This window comes from Thunnus albacares, chromosome 12 (genome assembly GCF_914725855.1).
Source record: "Thunnus albacares chromosome 12, fThuAlb1.1, whole genome shotgun sequence".
Lineage (NCBI taxonomy): Eukaryota > Metazoa > Chordata > Actinopteri > Scombriformes > Scombridae > Thunnus > Thunnus albacares.
Window position 1 is genome coordinate 527,530 of NC_058117.1, and position 20,094 is coordinate 547,623.

A 20,094-nucleotide genomic window follows, 5' to 3' on the forward strand; every position below is an offset into this window, starting at 1 on the left:
TTACACAACAGCGTTTGCATGGCAATGTGTCTCAAGAATAAAACATGAAATGCTACTTTTGCTGAAAAGAAAGTTGGAAAAGAGGCTATGATGAGCCCTGCTAACCCAACATCTCATTCATAAAAAGGTTATAACCGATGGGTCTGATGTGTGTAGAGGTGTGTGTGGTTATTCTGCGGAAGCCTGGGGCCAGATGCATAAAACTCTGCATAGATTCATGAAATTGTCTATGCACAAAGTCAGAAATATGCATACACATTCTTTTAGTCAGATTTATAAAGCCCTTCGTACACATGGTTCTGTTTTATAAATCTCAGTCACTGAGGAACTGGGCACACGTGCACATGCTGTCTGCACACGAACCTCATTTCCACTCCCACAATGAGCCATAAATGGATGAAGACATGCACTGAACCAGCTGTTTTCATATCAACATGATGCCTGTTCCACCACTCTGTACAGCCATCAATGAAACAAACTGAAAATAAAAAGTGCAGTTTAGGTCCTCCAGCAGCAGAATAGCTGTCATTATGCTCGACGCAGCTCTTTATAGCATCCATATCGTTAATTAATCATATGAACTGTAAACCATCGTCGGCAGATATATCTCAGATATGTAATCACAGTTTGCAGTGCTCATATCTAAACCGACTTTAAAGATGTGACACAAGCAAGGATAAAATAAGAAATTATCATATACTAACCCCTGTGTAAATTAAAAGAATGATAAAATTAATCACACAAAGTAGTTAATCATTGTTACCTTGTTAATCATTGCGCCTTTGATTGGCATTTTACAAATCTGTGTTAACGCAAAAAACAATCACACAATCAGTGCAGCTGATTATCAACCTAAACAATGTTTTACCAAAAGATTTAGTTTCTCACCTTATATTTCATCTCCACCTCATCACATCAGCCTCAGATAGCTTTAGAAAAACGTGTACACCTGGTCTGAAGAATGCGTGAGGTGCGCACATTTTCAGCCTACAGAATGAAGATAAACACAGTGAATGAACGTGCTTAACAGCACTGCCCTCTGTTGCAGCATCTCAGATGTTGCAGATTTATCAACATATCAGTGCTGCTGTTTTCAGATGCTGCAAGAGAGGCTTTTCATACAGTATAAAGCATATACTGTAAGAATCACCCACATTCATTTGCAGATCAATACAGATGCTTTAACCACATTAAATGTTATTTTCCCTGCCAATTTTGGTTGGAGGGTGTTTAATTGAAATAACGTATTTATATTTCGTGTATTAATCCATTATTGCAGCACATGTAGAGCAAGTATTTAGTTTTCTCTTCTTGATAAAATCACAAAGTGGCAGCAGAGTGACTTTGCTCCAGAAACAGACGTGGTTTTGAGACGTCTAAGACCTGTTTTCCACAAAGACACCAACAACTCGCTTTGCACTGCCTATTTTCACGTCTCAGTTCACTGTGCATGCAGCACTGTGCAACAAAATACCACACACACTGGCAAAGCAAATTTTAAGGTCAGGAAAATACCAAACTGTCCGTGTGCTACTTGCACTGGTCATTGCACTATCATGAAAAATAGGGCCCAAATATGATTGGACTTATCGGTCCAACATCTTAGAGTTGGCTTAGACGTTATCGCTGTGACTACCTGGCTTTAGATGTTACCAATCAATCAGTTTTATTTCTATAGCGCCAAATCACAGCAAAAGTCATCTGAGGGCACTTTTCACATAGAGCAGGTCTGGACCATGCTCTTTAATTTACAGAGACCTAACAATTCCCCCATGAGCAAGCACTTGGCCAGAGCGGTAAGGAAAAACTCCCCTTTAACGGGTAGAAACCTCAAGTGAGTAAGTATGCTCCACTGGTTCACCACCCTCCCATCTGCAGTGCATTGATCTTGCTGTCTCTGACCATCACTCCATTCTCTTCACCATTCCTGTCTCCCCGGCCAGACTCCGTCCTAAACGAACCATCATGTTCAGGAACATCAAGTCCATCACCACACCGGCCCTATTAGACCTGATAGCAGCCCACTTGGTCCCTGACCGTTCCAACACCACGGTGGATGGTCTGGTGGCTCTCTACAACTCAGTCCTGTCCTCAGCCTGGACACTCTTGCCCCCCACAAAACCAAGTCTGTTTCCTTCACAGGCCCCGCCTCCTGGTACACCTCTGAACTCCGAGCCATGAAGGCTAGGGGTTGTTAACTGGAGAGGCTCCATAAACGGACCGGCCTCATGGTCCACCTGCTGGCCCTCAAGGATCACGTTGCTTCCTACAAGGAAGCATTCTCCCGGACCAAGACACAGTACTTCTCCACCCTGATTGGCTCTCAGGAAAACCACCACAAAACTCTGTTTACCACCATCAACAGGCTATTTCGCCCCCCTCGTGGATCCCGTACCCTCAGACGCCAGCGACTTCTGCTCCAGGTTCCTGGATTACTTCCAGGCAAAAGTGGCTTCTATCCACCAGCAGCTCCTGACGCCTGTCCCTCCTCCCTCACACCCAACCCAGTCGCACGATGCCCCCCCTCTTCCCCTCTTGCCCCAGCCACTACCCGCTGCCCCGCCCACAACTCGCCCTCCCCAATCTCGCTTCTCCTCCTTTTCCCCTGTGGATGTTCTCTTTGTTACCAAACTGATCACCAAAGCCAAATCTTCCACCTGCTGCCTTGACCCCATGCCCGCACCTCTTGTTAAAGCCTGCCTGCCCACATGCCGCCCCCTCATGGCCCTCATGGTTGATATCATCAGTCTCTCCATGGAATCTGGCTATGTACCCACCTGTTTCAAAACCGCCTCAGTCACTCCTGCCCTCAAAAAGCATGGTCTGGACCCTGATGTCTACGATAACTTCCGGCCAATCTCAAACCCTCCTTTCTTCAGTAAGCTCCAGGAAAGAGTGGTCGCCGACCAACTCCATCAGCACATGTCTAACAATATGCTCTTTGAGACCCTACAGTCCGCCTACAGGAAACATCACAGCACAGAGATTGCACTCACCAAGATCACAAACGACCTCCTCATCGCTGCTGACTCTGGCTATATCAGTCCACTCATCCTCATCGACCTCTCAGCCGCTTTGTTATACCAAACCACATGCTTGAGAATGTCATCAGCTGTTAAATTCAGAACCTACTTTTTCCATCAATGAGATGTACATGGAAGTTTAACAACTCTCCTCTCGCAGATGAGGAGTTTGTGTCTGTTATTAAAAATAGGATTTCTGAATTTATGACTTTAAATGTATATTCAGTTTCGTCTATACAAACAGTGTTGGAAGCATTTAAGGCAACTAGCAGAAGATGTTTAATCAGTTACCCAACAGCCAAAAAGAAACAAAGTATATATAAGAAATACAAACTGCAGTTATCACTTAAAGATCTCGTAAGTAAACTGATGATGTGAGTCTGAAAACAGAGTTATTTATAGTGAAATATGAACTTCAAACCATTATTCACAAGTCAACGGCTTATGCGTTATATAGGTTGCTGAGGAGAATCCTTGAACCAGGCAATAAAGCAGGCAAAATGTTAGCCTTAAAACTGGAACAATTAGAGAATAGTCAGGCTATATCATCAATTAGAAAGAATGATGGGTCAGTCGGGACCCAGAGGTATTCTAAATTATTTGCTTCAGAATGTGAGTCGAATACTTCAGAAATGAAAGAGTTCTTCACTGATTTTCTTCCCGCTATAAAGGGGCATGAAATATCAGTTTCAGAAGCTCCCATTTCAGAAAGCGAGATACAGCAAGCCTTAAAGGAATTATCTTCAGGAAAATCTCCTGGCGAAGATAGTTGTAAGTTTGAATTTTACAAACATTTTCAAAGTGCACTGTCTCCTCTTCTTTGTAAAGAAAATAATGACATAGTTAATTAACATGTAAAGACTGTACCCATTATCTATAAAGCAAGCTCTCTCTGTGGCTCAGCTGAAGCTGTGTCACTGGATACAGAGAGAGCCTTTGACAGGATAGAATGGCCTCACCTATTCTTTGTGCTGTCTGAAATTGGTGCACATATTTTAAAAGGGGACAAAAGGGCGGCTGTGGCTCAGGAGGTAGAGTGGGTCGTCCACTAATGGTAAAATCGGTGGTTTGATTCCCGGCTCCTCCAGTCTGCATGTTGAGCAAGATACTGAACCCTGAATTTCTCCTGATGGCTGTGCCATCAGTGTATGAATGTGTGTGAATGGTTAGTTCCCTCTGATGGGCAGGTTGAAACCTAAATGTGTGTGAATGGGTGAATGTGACTCATAGCGTGAAAGCACTTTGAGTGGTCAGAAGACTAGAAAGGCGCTATACAAGTACAGTCCATTTACCATTTACAAATCATTATATAATGGCACCATGTCTTCTGTGAAAACTAATGGTAATAATTTTGTCTAAACCGTTTTGGCTTACTCACTCTACTTGCCAGGGTTGTCCAGTCTCACCAATACTCTTTGTTTTAGCCTTGGAACCTCTGGCATGTGCCATGAGCAACCAAAAAACAGAGGGCATTAAAATAGGAGGTTATGACTTAAAATCTAGTTTATACATAGACAACATTTTGTTAACATTAAGTAAACCTATGCAGTCTATTTCATCAGTGCTAAGGCTTATCAATACATTAGTCAGTAGGTTTTCTGGATACAAAATAAACTTGGGTAAATGTGAGGCAATACCTCTTACTTGTAATACTTTTGCTGACTTGGGTAATGCACCATTCATGTTGAAACCTAATGGAATTAAATACTTGAGTATCATTATCATCGCGCCTATTTCCAAAATCTGTGAATTGAATGCCCCAGCTTTATTGAGGAAAGAAATAGATGACATAAAGAGATGGTCTTCTATGCCAATGTCTCTTTGGGGGAGGGCTGAGGTGCTGAAGATGAATATTCTCCCAAGATTGTAATCATATCAACCTTACCCATGCAGTTTCCATCAAGCTGGTTCAAGGAGTTAAAATCTTTGTTCTCACTCTTTTTGTGGTGCAATAAGGAAGCTAAAATAAGCCTAAAGAAACTTTCACTGTCTAGACATAAGGGTAGTCTGGCTGTGCCAGACATTTACCAATATTATTTACCTCATAAAACTAGATATGCTACCATATGGGGTTATGGTAACCTTAATTCCATAAGCAGTTGGGAATGGCTGGAAGGACAAATTATTGGTAATCTTAACAACAAAGTATTTTTGGCTTCTTTGTTGTTTTATCCAAATCATCTGGCAGAACTTGATAATCCAGTTCTTAATTTCTCTTGTAGAATTGCTAAATTAGTCTAGAGGCTCTTGCCCTCTTTGGCACAATCCTTTATTTTCAACAGGAGGCAAACCATTAGTCAGTGCCAGGTGGCAGTGTTCTATCATTAAGTTTCTGGGAGATATAGTCGGTGATAGAAAATGGATTCATATAGTAATCTAAAAGAATAGTATAACCTAAGTGATTCCTCCTTCTTGCCTTCTCAACAAATATACTCCATAATTAAATCCAAAATACATAAAAGGGTGCCAATGGTGACAGAGAAGAGTATAGACAATAAATTATGGGATGTTGTTGCCAGGAAAGGATTTGTCTCTTGTATATATAAACTTGTGAGTCTCTGTACAGCTCAGAGTAACCTACCAACACAACTTTGCTGAGAGAAAGACATAAGAGATCCCTATTCCACAGGCAGCTGGCAAAGAATATGGAATACTTCAATAAAATCAAACGGTTTCCGATATAGAGTCGTTCAAATGAAAATTTTGCATAGGGCGTATATTACCCCAGAAAAATGTAATAAATGAAAACTGTGGTCTCAGACAAATGCAGGCATGGCAGCAGTAAAAGAGGCACCCTGATACATTGTCTGTGAGAATGCCCTGCAGTGAACTCCCTCTGGTCAGTGGTAACAAATGCCCTCACAGAGATCTTCTAGGTTGATATTCCTAAATGTCCTATACTAGGATATACTAGGAGAAAAAATAGATGGGTTATGATGAGATTTGAAACATCAGGTTGTCTTGCTGCTAAACAGAAAATTTTTATGAATTGGAAGATGATCAACCTGTTTTAATTTGAGCAGTTGGTTGGAAGAGTTAAAGGACTTAATAGGGATGGAAAGAGTTGCTGCCACACTAATGCACCTTGATCTGGGCCTAGAGGGATTTGTGGGATACAATAAGGTCATATTTGAACTCCTTACCGGATTATGTGTAATATATATAATAGGGATGCACGATATTGGATTTTTTGCTGATATCCGATATGCCGATATTTCCAACTCACTTGCCGATTGCCGATACCGATTTATGCACTAATACCGATATGCACATATTTTTTTTCCAGATGGCTGAGGAGACTATTATGCATGCAAGCATAGATTGCACTAAGTATGATCAAGAAAGACAATATATGAAGGAAGAATTTAGGAAGCCTTAAAACTTTAATGAACCTGCCAAGTGGGTGGAGCAGTAGAGTTTTCATTGAGTTCATTAGACAGATAAGATTAATGTGTAGGATTTAATCTCTGGTCCACACTCCAGAGCAGAAGGTGGCGGTAATCCACCTAACACACTGGTTGCAAACTGCCATGATAAGCCAAAAAGTTTTTTTTTTCCAAACAGAGTGATACATCCTGTCAGCCGAGGTTTCCTACCTGTGCAGCCAAACTTAAAAGCTCCTCGACGGACTGTTTCTCCCTGACAGTCCCGGTGCTTCCTCCGCAGGCTCTGCTTCACTCAGGCTGCCCGTCAGACCCGCTGCTTCTTCCCACTTTAACCTGAATAACAAACCGGGGCTTAGTGCTCTGGTTGGATCCACATGGAGAGCCGGGGGTAACGTTAGCTGAGAGGCTAGCGGAGCGTTAGCCGCAGCATGACCATAGGGAAGCACAGCCAGCTAGCTTCTGCTTGCCTCCCAGCTAACGTCATCCCCGGTTCCGCATGTGGATCCAATCAGAGCATCGAGCCCCGGTTTGTTATTCAAGTTAAAGTGGGAAGAAGCAGCAGGTCTGACGGGCAGCTTGAGTGAAGTGGAGACTGCGGAGGAAGCACCGGGACCATCAGGATGAAACAGTCTGTGGAGGGAAGCACAGTCAGGTGGCGGAGGGGATGGCAACAAATCGGCCTCTCATAATCGGCAGAAATTGCCAATGCAGATATTTCATTTTAGAGCTTTTATCGGCTGATACCGCTGACGTGCCGATATTATCGTGCATCCCTAATATATAATATGATGAGCTACAACAAAGTTCCTTTGTTTGCTTTTGTGCACATATGTCAGTCTGTGTTTTTTATATGTCATTTGTGTATGTACAGTATGTAATATATGTATTTAATGTCCAGCCTGTAAAATAAAAAAATTAATAAAATTTTTAAAAATCTAGTCCTGTTCTGAAGGAGCGGGCTACAGAGGTCTGATAACTTCACTTCTTTCTAACTCCACATCCCCAGATTGTATTTTATTTACAAACTTATAGTCTTCAGGCCCAACCTACACTGACTCAAGTGACATAACTTGAGGCAATTTATCAGATTTCACACAGCTCCCTCTGGAGCCAAAAAGGATTTATACTACTTTTTAAACATATGCAGTAGTACTCCACAACACCTGCAAACAGACTCCAACACCCCCTTTATTAATTTAGTCTATTCACTGTCTGAAAATAATAAAAAATGCCCACCAATTTTTTCCAGAACCCAATCATCAGTTTGCTTGTTTGCCATTTTTGCAAGAATAAATTACTTTAAAAAATTAAGTATTTTCAGTCAATCAACTAATGATTATGAATAGTTACATTAGTTACATTAACATTAGCACTGCTTCAAAAATAAAACACAGCCCCTTCATCTATCTACTAAAGGAAGGAATCTCTGTATGTCCTTCATGTGTCTCTTGAACCGTTCATCAGATCAACTCCACACTTTGCGGGTGTATGGGCGGGGAACAAAGGGATTGCAATGTCAAATTTGGTGTAATTTGGACTGACTCCTGCATGTCAGGGAAAGACCTGAGACGAGGCATGACACAAGTCAGAGAAATATAAACATTGAAAGCAGAGCTTTTAATCAAGAATGGACCCTCTGACCCCATATCTAGAGAGACATTTAGCAGATCAGCAGCGAGTGACTACACAGAAGGTGTTCAGGTACATTGTTGAGCATAGGTCACCCGAGTTTTGGCTTGGTCGGCACGGCTTGGTCATCTGACAAAACCCTGGATCAACTTTTGCTGCAAAGCAATGAAACATCATCCAACAAGGCACTGTGATGCCCAGTGAAATACACGATCAAGCAAGCACAATTTCCTGGTAGGTTACAAAAACATAAACTCTACTGTTTAGCCTGCAGTTATTATGACATCATCATGAAATGATTGTCACTGTAGGCTAGACAGAGGGCTAACTGAGAGTTGTTTTAGTTGCCGAGATCTATGTTAGAGGTGTTACATACGACATATGATCTTAACATATCCCCCCTTGACCATCGATCTCAAACATTTTTTTTTCATGGCCAAGGTATAATGCTTCACATGGAAACAATATGTTGCCTTCCAACTGAGCAGATCCTCCTTTAAGAAACCTTTCTCTATTTTTCATTTGTGTAGAATCTTCCAGCCCTGGAGCAGATCAGGGAAATGAACAGACTCTATGAACTTGTTTGAAACGTTTTTAAAAGTATTTTTACAATATTGTCCCTTCCTTGTTTCCTTGTTTGCTCCTCATAGGGATTAGTCCCTGAACTGATCTTGGTACTGCTTCCTCTGGCATTCCAGCTAGCATCTCATAGCCCTGAAGCACATAACAGGTCTAAATACCAAGCTGCTTCTGTAGGCCTACTCTTCTCTCTTGCTCATCCCTTTTTCTAGGGATATCAGCCTCTGTCTTTTTTCTGGTTAAAAAGAAGAAGCAAGTGCCAACATCAGCTCAGAAATTAATCCCTTGGAGGAGTAAACAAGAAGTGAGGAACAGACAGTCTTGTCAAAATACCTCTAAAGTGGTTTCAAGGATGTGTACTGAGACTATTTATTTCAGAGCAGTGATTTTATTTGACAGTTCCTCAAGGGGGGCTGGTAAATAAGCCAAGGAAAAAAACTTTCCTTGGCTAGTATGGTGATTAAGGCAGTAGTGTACTGTAGTGTAAGTCTGTCTGTAACATCTGATCTGTAGCTCTGTGGTAAACTCATTAGCATGGGCAGACATGAGTTTAGCTCTTGAGCTTCTTAACTTCAGGACTTCGTCATTGCTCCACTGCTCCCTTGGGTTGCTCTCTGAATTTTCCGACAATCTTCTGGCACATTATTTCTTGATATTCATTTATACAGCTCTGCAGGCACATTTTTTGCACAGAATATGATGGCAATGGTGCGCTAACTTTTAGTTTATTGAAGGTACACCGTCTGTTGCCATGGGCAACAATGTGTACTGTAGTCATGTGCTTACTCATTCGGCAGGTTATCAAATGTTTGATAACTGTGTGGAATTCCAGGAACTTCTCTTGTGGTAAGTCCACCTGTTTGACTGTAGTATGAAGGAGAATAACCTTAACTTCAGTTTTCTTTTATTTGTAAAGATTTTCTTTACTACACATGTCTAAGAAGTGAAAGAATAGTCAAACTAATAGCTTTGGAATCAGTCCGTTTAAGAAGCAATGATCCAGAGTTAGATTGTACCATGAGAGGCTTAGTATGAAGGTTTCTCACGCAACACAAGCACTCTATAAGATGATTTCACTGATCAAGAAATGGGTCAACATCATTGCCCTGCCATGGTTTATTTCAATAGTTAATTGATTGATTCTGTCATTTAACTAGACTAGTTAAATAAGAATCCATTTCTGTTTACAGTCAAGACCTGTGAGAATGGTGGTTAAAGGATTCCTCTGGTGTTTGTGGAAGTTAGCCCCGTATACACACACACACACACATATATATTGCTGTCAGTAAATCTAAATGCAAAGGTATGTCTCTTTTTGTCTATGTCTAGTACCTTTGTGAGACATTCTGATAAGCCAAAAACAACCATTCTCATGTAGTATTTTTATCTAAAGAGTTTCTCAATTGATATATATACAGCATATCTGTATCGTGACAAAGATTACATGAACATTTGAAGAGGATTTTACACATATTGCCTACTCTTAGTTGGTCATTAATGAAATCAAATCCAAATCTCAGATACTTCCACAGATAATATATATATGTATAAAATGTAATGGTTAGATATGTTATTGTCAATCAGTAGTATCAAAGCATACTGATGCTTACTGACTGACTTGCACAAAGCTTTAGCTGGCAAGTTGATATTGTTTATGTCAGATATCCAGACACAGATTCATCAAGCTGTTCAGCTGTAAATGTGTGTTTATTCAAATGAAATAATCTCTCTTTATCATCCCATACTAGAAAGAATTAATCATTTTCCAGTATTATGCTGTTTTCCAGAGACAGTTCAGACACATATAATGTAGACTGTGTAAATCACTTGTATTGGTTTGTCTATTTCTGTTGAAGACACATTACATTTCTTGTGTCTTCCTATTTGGATGTCCAGACAGGGCAGAGATACTTATATAGAGGGTTGGCTTTCCATGAGTTATTGTATATGTGTATTACTGCAGGATAGGAGAAAGTTGTGCCATGTCCTTCTCTTGTCAGTAAATCCAGTAATCTGAACAGATGGTGTCTCTTCTTGCACCACAGAAGTAAGCTGAAAGGCTAAAAGCGCTGGGCAGACAATTCAGCTGTGACACATGGACACAGTTAATATTACTAATTAGAGATTCACACCCAGTCATGCTACAGTACCCCATTCCCTTTCTTTTTAGCTAAGCCTTTTGTTTTTCATGTAGCAGTCACTTGTGTCACTCTAACATGTTCTACTATTAGCCATTTAGTTGCTACTCACTGGGTGCATAGCTGCTCAGAGTGTAACTTTAAACTTACTGCTGCGTTCTGTCAGTGGACTGGCTTTCAGTCATTGAGTAGATGTGGGTTGCCCCACTTGTCCTTTGTGTGGTCAACTTCACTGTACTGTTTGGCATTGCAGTATTATGTTTGGGCCTGCATTCAGAGGTAGGGTGCTCATATGAACACCTGTGTCTGGTGCTTGTGTGAACATGTTTGAGGTGAGAATTTCCTTCTTTCTGAGGCTTTCTGGATTTAGAATGAAAATATATTACATAGAGCAGACTCATAACAATGTTCTCCCTGTATGCTTTCAACAGCAGCGCAGCACCGCTGCTAAATGATGAGGGCTTACGAAAACTTAAGGACTGGCGAAAATTGCAAAGTTCTGTAGTGATTGGGCTCAGGCATGGCCAGCAGGCTCCATAGCACCCCCACACACAGGGCCATTTTGGAACAGAAGTTTCTTTGATGTTCATGAGATTTGGTGGATTCATTCTCTCATCATTCTCAACATAATACATATTTTTGTTCAACACCCAATCCTTAGAGTCATATCAGATATCAATTTTCACTACTTCTGTTCCATGTGCAAGGTTTTGTGAGTTTTCCAGCATCCCTAGCACCACTAAAATATGACTGAATGCATCAAAAAATAATAACAATAATAATTATTATGATAATAATAATAACAATAAAAATAATTCTTCCAACTAGAATTAAAGCTGCAAGCAGTGATGAACAGGCCCTTGCACCTGACGTGTGTCAGACGGAGCGGCAGCCGTGGTATCACTTTTGGAGGTCTTTTGACGTGGCTCTGAATTGTCAGGATTATCAGACACTGTGTGAATGGGTAAAATACTTCCTGTGTGCACTATGTGGGGCTGGAGATAAATGCAAATGACAGGAATATACATTTTCATGAATATTGGACATTGCATGTAGGAGATAATTATCACTTCTTGTGTCCACTATGTGGCGCTAGGAAACACCCACTAATTATATGTCATGTTGCTGTATATCATGGATAAATTACACCAAGTAAATTTCATGTATATCGGATTATGTTTGTCATATATAGGCCCTAATTAAACCTGCAAGCAGTGATGATTGGGCCCCCGCAATTCCATGCACATCAGCACATGCCGCAGTTAAAGGGCTTTTACTGTGGGCATGTAGAGTTAAATCTCACTTCCTGTGTCCACTACGTGGCGCTAGACAACACCCGCTAATTATACATCATGTTGCTGTATGTCATATGTCGACCACACCATGTGAATTCCATGTAAATCGGATGATGTTTATCATATAAGAATGAATTCCTGTTGTCAGTAGGTGGCGCTATGACTCAATATTGACGTGGATGTGTTCAGGCTGAGACTCTTACAAACATGAAATTTGAGGCAGATTAGGAAAAGTCTAGTGGAGTAACAACAACTTCCTGTTTCATGGCGAAACAAGCAAATTTACTGGCACACCACACCAAAGCTGTTCTGTGAAAAGTCAAGATTTTGATAACTTTTCATCATAAAAGTCCTAAGATGACACTGACCAAATCTCAGGCAAATCAAATCTCTAGGAGGAATTTGTTAAAATACGACTGCAAAATTTCTCTGGGTGTCCTCTGATTTTAAATGGGTGGTGATGTCACAGCTGTGTCATCATGACGCTCCTCTGTGCAGGAGCTGTTTCAACTGTTTGTTGAGACTATTTCCTGTTAAGCACCTTGGTGCGAAATTGGTGCATGTTGGGATATGGAGTCCGAAATGGACTCTCATTGTTCTCAACTGGCCGCCCTTTCTTGTTATCAGGCATTGTGACTTGCATGCAGGCCTGCCTTTGTGTGACCCCATGGTTGAGGCCCAACAATGTCTTACAACTTAGCTGACCAAATTTTAGGTGGTTCTGGTTAACCTGCTGGGAGTAGGTAATAAAAGTATGGGGCGTATAACTTCCTTTTGCCAGTAGGTGGCACTGTTACTATGATTCAACATTGTACTGTACATGTCTTCAGACCAGGACTTTTATCAAACGTGAAATTTAGGAAAGATCTGACCATGTGGAGTTGAGTTACAACAATCTGTTTTGCAATGGCAAAACATTAGAATTTGCCATGTCGCCACGGCAATAGCGTTCAATGAAAACTCACAATAGTCATGAATCATCAAGGTCTTTCTCACCAAATTTGAAGTGGATCTGTTCAACCTGGTAGGAGTAGTAAGTACAAGTATGGGGCCTTTAACTTCCTGTTGTCGGTAGGTGGCGCTATTATTATGGTACAATACTGTCCTCTACATGTCTTAAGACCGGGACTCTTATGAAATATGTCAAATTTAGGAAAGATCTGATGATGTGCAGTGGCGTAACAACAGTTGCTTTTAATGGGCGAAACATTGAAATTCACTGCATTGCCACAGCAACAGTGTGACATGAAAACTCACAATCTTCACAGTATAGCATCATCAAGGTATTTTGGCTTTTCCAACCAAATTTGAAGTGGATGTGTGCAACCAGGTAGGCAGAGGTTGTAAAAATACAGTACCTGTAACTTGCTGTTGCCTGTAGGTGGCGCTATGACTGTGAGTCAATGTTGACATGTAGATGTGTTCAGGCTGGGACCCCCATCAAGCATGAGAAATTGGGGGCAGATTAGACGATATACATCTAAGTTACAGCAAGTTTTGTTTCATGGTGAAACAACAAAATTCGCTGCATCACCACGGCAAGGGTGTTCAATGAAAACTTTTCATTGCAAAGGTCTTAAGATGACACTCACCAAATTTGTAGTCAGTTGGGTTAAATCTCTGGCAGGAGCTCATTGAAGTAAAACGCCTGGAAGTTGCAAAAACTGCACAAAAATTGCACAGTAAATTCAAAATGGCCAACTTCCTGTTGTGGCTTCAAGAGGCTTTTTTGTGCATCTGGCCCTGATACATGTGCCTCCCAAATTTTGTTCAATTTTGTTGTCAAATTTAAAGGAGGGACTTCAAATTTGAAATTTTCTAGGGGGCACTCTCGAGCCATTTTGGCACACCCATGTCCAAGACCCATAAAATATTAATTTTTTCACCACTTCTGACGCATGTGCAAAGTTTCCTCAGTTTTCATGCACGTTTAGGCCCGCAAAAATGCGTTTCTTTCAGACAAAAAATAATAAATAAAGTTGCATGCAGTGATGATCGGGCCCTTGCACCTTTGTGCACATCGAGGTGCGGTGCAGTCGAAGGACTTTTATTGCAGGCATGCAGATGTGTTCAGGAAGTTCAGGAGTTAAATATCATTTCCTTTGTCCACTATGTGGTCCAAGAGAACACCCATTAATTATACATCATGTTGCTGTATATGAACTGTAGACCACACCTTGAAAATTTCACATGAATCAGATGATGTTTGTCATAAAAGGCTGGCTTCCTGTTGTCAGTAGGTGGTGCTATGATTATCACACAATACTGATATGTAGATGTATTCAGGCCTGGATTCTTAATAAGCATGAGAAATTTGGGGCAAATTGGACAATGTACTTAGGATTTATAAGGACTTCCTGTTTTATGGCGAAACATCGAAACTGGCACAGCGCAACGGCAAGGGCATTCAGTGAAAACTCTTGATTTTAATAACACTTGAACAATGATCAAATCAAATCAGTTGGGGCGTCAAGACATTTTTACGCACCTCATAACGCTTTTAGTGTGTGTTCGGCCATTAATAACAATAGATTACTTCAAAACACGTGCGTCAGACACTTCCAGTACATTTAGGCCTTTAGGGTATGGCTCCAAGAGGCTTTTTTTTAAGTCTGGAGATGGTACATCTACCTACCAAATTTTGTACATCTACATCAAATTTAAAGGTGGGGGCTTTTACTTTGAAATTTTCTAGGGGGTGCATTCAAGCCATTTTTCCATACCCAAACCCAAGACCCATATCGGATATCAAGTTACACCACTTCTGATGCATGTGCACTGGAAGCAACACTTTCGTGCTTGGGCCCTAATAATAATCTTTACAAAAATAATAGACTCCTCGCACTTTCAGTGCCAGGGACTGTTTGGGCCCCTGGCACTTTCATGCTTGTGCCATGATAATAATAATAATATTTCAAAAAACAATAAGGCCTGCGCACTACTTGGTGCTTGGGTCCTAATAATAATTAAAGCTGCAAGCAGCATTGATCAGGCCCTCGCACCTTCGCGCATGTTGGGGTGTGCTGGAGATGTGCTGTGATGTGTGCACTACATGGAGTCAGAGATTGCATGTTGTGTATACATTTGATGAACTATGTGTCATTTACGCTTCACTTCCTGTTCCCTGTAGGCAATACTACATAAGAGAAATGTTAATGCAGCAATACATTTACCAAAGGGAAACTGACATGGATATACATTTTCATGAATATTGGACAGTGCATGAGGCAATTAATATCAGTACCTGGGCCGTATTTTCGTGGAGATGCAATGACCAGAGCAAGCAGCACTCTGACTGGTATTTTCCTGACCTTGGAAGCGCAAAGACAGTTCTTGTATTTTGGTCTAGACGTTGCCCTGAAAATTAGTGGTGTGTCTGAATACAAATGTTATTTGTCAAAACACAAATTGTGGGGTTTTTACGAATATTTGTATTATTTTTTTATTATTTTAAATCATTTGTTTTTCGGGAAGAAGAAAAAAAACATCAACTACTAGCATGTAGGTCAGTTACATTGCTATCTCAGTCTCTCTCTTCTGCTCTGCTGTTATGTCTATCAGCAGGTCTCAACGAGGGGAGACACACCTGCTATGTGATGCACATTTCCTAATTTGGACAGCGATAAAGCTGAGTACTGACACACACAAAGTGCTCACAAGGGACTCTCCATAACCTGTTGTTCCCTTTCTCCTTTCCAGTTAGGTTGTAAAAAATAGGCAATAAATGAAAAGAGCAAAGCAATTGCCTTTGAAGTTCTTCCCTACATGATACATGGTGTGCTGTCTCTGTGTTATGGGTGTATAAATAGGTAGAGGTCAGTCTGCAATGAGGTGATGAGGAAAGTTTTAGCTCAATTGTCTGCGCAGTCGTCTTTGATCTGGGAGACTCCAGTTCGAGACCCAGTGTTGGGACCTCTTTTGTAAGGTAGTTTATTCATGAACACTTATTGTAACACTTGAATTTTCTAAAATTAAAAGCGTAACAAAAAGAAAAACAGGATTTTTAAGCCTCTCTCCACTTTTATTCAAATTCAAATACAAATAATTGCTGCCTCAACAAACACAGATACAAATACAATTAAAGCTGCAAGCAGCAATGATCAGGCCCTTGCTCCTTTGTGCATTTCGGGGTGCACCGCAGTCGGAGGTCTTTTATTGCTGGCATGCAGATGTGTTCAGGACCAGACTCCTATCGGACGTTGCATGAACGTCTTACATATCACTTTCTGTGTGTACTATGTGGTGCTAGAAAACGATCCCCTAATTATACAACATGTTGCTGTATATCATGTGTAGACCACACCATATACATTCCATGTTAATCAGATGATGTTTGTCCTGTAAGGTTGACTTCCTGTTGTCAGTAGGTGGCGCTATGACTATCACCCAATAATGACATGTAGACGTGTTCAGGCCGGGAGACTTTTCAAGCATGTGAAATTTGGGGCAGATTGGACAAAGTCTAGTGGACTTACAACAACTTTAGGTGTTTAGATGACACTGACCAAATTTGAAGTCACTCTGGTTAAATCCCTAGTAGGAGTTCGTTAAAATATAACGCCCACAAAGGGCAAAAACTGTTCAAAATTGGGGACTGTTGGGCTTAAGGTATGGCTCCAAGAGGCTTTTCTGTGCGTCTGGACATGATACATGTGCCTACCAAATTTTGTTCATCTACATCAAATTTAAAGGTTGGGGCCTTTAATTTGAAATTTTCTAGGGGGCACTCTTGAGCCATTTTGGAACATGCAAGACATATTATAGACATATATAGACATAAAAGCCATATTCGATATCAAGTTTCGCCACATGTGCAATGTTTCATGAGTTTTCGAGCATTCCTAGCACCTCAAAAATGCCAAAAGTAATTAGAGGACACTATAGAGCTGCTGTGCCACGCCCGAGTTTATTTGTAATATCAAATCGAACTACTTATTAATTTGAGCAAAAAATTTTGTGAGTTTTTGAGCATGTTTAGCCCCTCAAAATGCGTTCCATTGCAGATAAATAATAATAATAATAATAATAATAATAATAATAATAATCACTACGGATTCAATAGGGCCTTCAATAGGGCCGCATCGCTAGGTGCTTGGCCCTAAAATACTGGGCCCTCTGTACATCCCTACTGAAAACAGACATAGGTGACTATAGGTCTCCATGCGATGTTGTGCCTAAGTGGATGCATATGTTAGTTGAACAGGAGTGGGCCAATGATTGAGCACTGTGTGACCCCACAGGTCACGGTGACTTTATCAGATGCAAAGTTTTCAATGGAGACAAAGAAATTCCTGTCAAGTACATAGGTTCTGAACCAATTTAGAACAGGAACAGACAATCCCACCCAGTTTTGTAGTCTAGAAAAATCCCATGATTAATGGTGTTGAACGTGGCACTGAGATCTAAGAGTATGAAGACTGAGAGTTTACCAGAGTCCGTGTTTATGAGGAGATCGTTTACAACTTAAACAAGGGCAGTTTCTGTGTTGTGGTGGGATCTAAAACTAGACTGAAAAAATAAAAACGGGTCATTTGTCATTAGGTTGATCATATGTCATTCAGTTGATTATACACATTTTTTTCAAGGATCTTACTGAGAAATGATAGATTTGAGATTGGTCTGTAGTTACCCATTTTTGTGAGTAGGTAACACACCTTCTTTGCCACACACACACACACACACACACACACACACACACAAACACACATTTCTCTATACACATACATACACCACATTTAAACATCCATAGCTACACATACAACTCATTGAAGCTGTAATACACTTGGCAGCAGTATCCATAATAGAGAATTAATGCCCCTTGTGGAAACAAGAAAAATAGCATGCATTTGGCACAAAGGGTTAAAAAAGAGGAAATGGCTCAATCTGATGGAAAATGTAAAAAATTGCAATTTTTGAGGAAATTCTCCAGCTTGAAAGCTTGATATAATGGTAAATGGGGTGGCTGTGGCTCAGGAAGTAGAGCGGGTCATCCACTAATCAGAAGACCGGCGGTTTGATTCCCAGCTCCTCCTGTCTGCATGTCGAAGTGTCCTTGGGCAAGATACTGAACCCCAAACTGCTCCTGATGGCTGTTATATCAGTGTATGAATGTGTGTGAATGGTTAGTTCCCTTTGATGGGCAGGTTGGGACCTTATATGGTAGCCCCTGTACCCATTCAGTGTGTGAATGGGTGAATGGGACACGTAGTGTAAAAGCGCTTTGAGTGGTCGGAAGACTAGAAAGGCGCTATACAAGTACAGTCCATTTACCATGTTACATATACCTTTCAAAGGATAATTTTCATGATACATAAACTGTAAATCCAGTAAGAAATTCAACCTGCAACTTGCTTTTTAAATTAGAAGATGATATTTCCTGCTTATCACTAGACTTGAGAAGAGTCAAAAGCTATACCAGCGGCTCTGTGAGTCTGTACTTAGGCACAGCAGATGTACTTTGTGCTAAAAGTTAAAATGCTACTATGCTCACACTGACCATGTTACTATGTTGATGTTTAGCACGTAAAATGTTCATCACCTTAGTGTATAGTGTTAGCATGCTAACACATGTGTCATGCTATGTGTCAGCACATAAACGTAAGCCAAAATGGGTTATGGGACCTTGAATATCTACACAAAATGTAACAGTAATTCATCCAGTTGTTGAGATATTTCATTTTGGACCAAAATGGTGGATCAAGAGACGAGGGATTAATCTGGGATGTTTGGCAGCTCATATGACGAATTCCAAAGCTCAAGCACAGGTTCAGCTCATGTTTATCAAATATCTGAGAAAGAATGTGGCACTAAATTGTTTGAAATTACCATGTTTGGTCCTGTAGTAGTATAAAATATATATACATACATATAATATATACATTTTTGATGAGCAATTGATGAACTTTCTCTGACTCTTTTCCTGTAGCTTCTTTACTGCTTGCCTCTCAGATGTTTCTTGTGCTTCTGGTTTCTACAGTTACCAGATATTTAATTGTGAAGTCATTATGTTTCTCTAAGACATATGCTAAATTGTCTTTTTTCATCAGCTACTGGTTGTAATTTGACCATAAAACAACCATCTTCATCCAGAGCAGAGTCTTGGCAAGGTTAATGTACCACTGACAGACCGACTTACTTTGGATCATCCTTTGTTAATGTTTTTCCATTTTTGATTCTTTGACAGCTGTGACACCCACTGACAACCTGCAGCACCTGGAGGAGGAGGGGGAGGTGTCTAGTTCCAACAGCTAATAACAAAGCTTGGAACACAGAAGTAGCCAATAGGCTGAATCCAGACTGCTGTGCTAGCCCATGGGAGAGCTCCAAACCAGTAAGACCTATTACCTATTATTATTTATTGGACGTAAGGAGGTATGACGTCACCCATTGTTTTACATTGGTGCCGGTTTGAAGCCCAGAGTTTCAGTTTATGGTCAGCGCCATCTTTTCCATTCGGAGCCAGGACCTTCCAAATAAGATGTTGCCTTTTCCCACTATGGAAACACATCCCACTACCTTGGAAACACTGAGCAGTGCACACTTGGGCCAATGTTACCTAACTAACACAGCGGGTATCATTATCAAGTAACATTAAACTTACAGAAATATTGCAACAATAGTCCAACTCAGTGGGATTCCCGGAGCTGTGGAGAGCAGCAGGTTAGTGAACTGTCAATCAACGCCCATATGGCAGACATCAAAACTACTATACGTCATCAAATCTTATTAATGGAGCAATAATTTCAAAGTGATCACCAGCACACTTATTACAGGGCCAAAATGTAGTGATTGAGACCATAATGACTTGTTGAAAAAAATGACTGACTTGATATCTCTAGAGAGTTGATGCTTTTTGAATGGCAGTCTATTGGAGCTGGGGATATTTTGGAGCCAGTATTTAGCGGCTCTCGGTGGCATTGCACTTTAAGGGACTTCCGCAATGGCTTCAGCCTCAAGTCAAGGTACTTGGTCTTAACTAATAGGGAAAAGAGTAGTTTTGCTTCCCAGAAGATACCGTACATGTAAACTTCTCTGTGAACCTACG

The 20,094-nt window shown here is 40.7% G+C and overlaps 1 protein-coding gene across 1 annotated transcript in view; it reads left to right on the forward strand.

Moving 5' to 3' along the window:
• fam110b (family with sequence similarity 110 member B) overlaps positions 1–20,094 on the forward strand; it is a 115,989-nt gene that overhangs the window by 46,963 nt on the left and 48,932 nt on the right. Inside the window, exon 2 of the mRNA XM_044367205.1 lies at positions 19,234–19,380. The gene's annotated coding sequence lies outside the window, so the exon portion shown is untranslated. The remainder of the gene's footprint in view (positions 1–19,233; positions 19,381–20,094) is intronic.